This window comes from Alosa alosa, chromosome 19, assembly GCF_017589495.1.
Source record: "Alosa alosa isolate M-15738 ecotype Scorff River chromosome 19, AALO_Geno_1.1, whole genome shotgun sequence".
Classification (NCBI taxonomy): Eukaryota; Metazoa; Chordata; class Actinopteri; order Clupeiformes; family Clupeidae; genus Alosa; species Alosa alosa.
The window spans coordinates 7,109,786-7,112,285 of NC_063207.1; the positions used below are offsets into that span (position 1 = coordinate 7,109,786).

General features: G+C 44.8%; 1 protein-coding gene across 1 annotated transcript in view; it reads right to left on the reverse strand.

The window, feature by feature from the left end:
• ush2a (Usher syndrome 2A (autosomal recessive, mild)) overlaps positions 1-2,500 on the reverse strand; it is a 303,512-nt gene that overhangs the window by 92,021 nt on the left and 208,991 nt on the right.

The following is a 2,500-nucleotide window of genomic DNA, read 5'->3' on the forward strand; positions in this document are numbered from 1 at the left end:
CATGCAATGCTGTGGTGTGTCTATGTATGTGTGTTGCTTTGCTGTGTTGATGTATGTGCGTGTTGGTGTGAAGTGTCTATGTACTGTATGTGTGTGTTGGTGTGGTGTGTCTATGTACTGTATGTGTGTGTGTTGCTTTGCTGTATGTATGTGCGTGTTGGTGTGGTGTGTCTATGTATGTGTGTGTTGGTGTGGTGTGTCTATGTATGTGTGTCAGTGTGGTGTGTCTATGTATGTGTGTGTGTGTTGCTTTGCTGTGTTTATGTATGTGCGTGTTGGTGTGGTGTGTCTATGTATGTGTGTTGGTGTGGTGTGTCTATGTATGTGTGTCAGTGTGGTGTGTTTATGTATGTGTGTGTGTTGCTTTGCTGTGTTTATGTATGTGCGTGTTGGTGTGGTGTGTCTATGTATGTGTGTTGGTGTGGTGTGTCTATGTATGTGTGTGTCGGTGTGGTGTGTCTATGTGTGTGTGTGGTAGTGTGGTGTGTAGATGTATGGTAGTGTAGCATCTTTATACTGTATATCTGCATGTTGTTGTGATGTTTTGTCTGTTTGTTGGTGTGGTGTCTATGAATTTGTGGGCTGGTGTAGTATCTCTTTGTGTCTGTGTGTGTTGTTGTGGCTAGTGGTGAATCTTTGTGTCTCTGTGTGAGCATAGCATGGCTTTGTGTGTGTGTGTGTGTATGTGTGTGTGTGTGTGCACACGCACATGTGTGTGTGTGTGTGTGTGTGTGTGTGTGTGTGTGTGTGTGTGCAGGTGTGTGTGTGTGTGTGTGTGTGTGTGTGTGTGTGTGTGTGTGTGTGTGTGTGTGTGTGTGTGTGTGCAGGCGCATGTGTGTGTGTGTGTGTGTGTGTGTGTGTGTGTGTTGATGTGATCTCTGTGCTCTCCTTTCGGTGGCATCCTTCTCGGGCGGCGCGGGTATGGGGCGTGGGAAACATCTGGAGGCGTGCGGGGCCGCGACAGCTTTATGTGCTGGGCCCAGATGGTGTCACAGCGACGACTGGAATCACTGCACCTCTGCCAGGCCTCAGACACCCCCCACCCCACCCCCTCACACACACACACACACACACACACACACACACCACCCGGCCATTAGTCTTGATTAAACAGACGTAAGTAACCAAATAAATAACTCCTCACACACACACACACAGCTAACGCACAGCAGAGTCGCTTCGCACAAGTCTACACACACACACACACGCACGCACGCATGCACACACACATATACATGTGCAACAACAAACACACACAAAGACACACACACACACACACATAAACAAACATACATTCACACCGACACACTGTAAAATAAATAAAAGCGTTCGCCAAGTGTCCCGTTTAAAGAGCCATCCCAACGTGATAAAGGTGAGTTTTGAAGGGGCGAGGAGAGTTATGGTGGCCAGAGATGGCTGTCTGCTGGAGCATCTGTTTTGGCCTGCGCCACAAATCGCACCAAAGCGCCGGCCATCTCGCTGCCAGTGGGCACACACACACACACACACACACACACAGACCTCAGCAGAGCAACATGGTCTCATACACACACACACACCACACTGCCATTCATCTGCCTGGCACTGGGCAACCTCAGACCAGAGCATACGAGACGTTTATGAAGGACACAGGATATGGGAAGGTAATGACCGCGTTATACTAGTTTGAGCAGAAATTCAATTAATCATAATTTTTTTGTAATTTATTTCAAATGTGTAGGCATACAAGTATACACGTAGAAGTATACATGTAAGGAGGAGCTTTGGTGCAAGAGGCGGCAACGTGCCACATGTGGGTCTCAGTGCCCACGGAGACCCAGAATCCATTCCCGCCTGCGGTCATGTCCCGATTCCCTCACCTCTCTCTCTCGCTTGCTTCATGTCTCTCTCTACAGTCCTACCGATATTAAGGCAAAAGGCCAGAAAATATACTGACATTTCAAAAAACAAAACAAAAAAAGAAGTGTACATGTATGACATTGGCTCTAATTGCATTGATGAGCAATGAGCATCAATCAGTCAAGTCAGAGAATGTGCAAAGTGTCTCGATCATGCATGGCTACCGTTTGGTGTGTGAGACCAATGCACTGACCTATACATGAGGGTCTCAATCATGGCATTAAATTAAAAATAATGAATTAATAAATAATAAAAAATGATTATCACTCCGGGTGGTACTGTATGTGCCAAAAGTCAGGTGAAATGTTCACTTATTCATAATAGCATGAATCTTGCCATTTTACTTTCCAACACAACCAAATTATGCATTTTGAATCATATCTGTAAAGTTAAGCAATTACAGTTTTTTTTCAAATGCTTACGCACAAAATCACAGAATTTCTGAAACCTGCCACTCAAACATCATAATATGGCAATTTACATACAGTAGAAGCCCATGAAAGAAGTGTTTTAGATTTAGAGCAACAGTGTGTACATGGTATATCCAAAAACATGATATTATGACAAAAGTGTTTACAATGTGTTGCAAAAGCTTGATTTT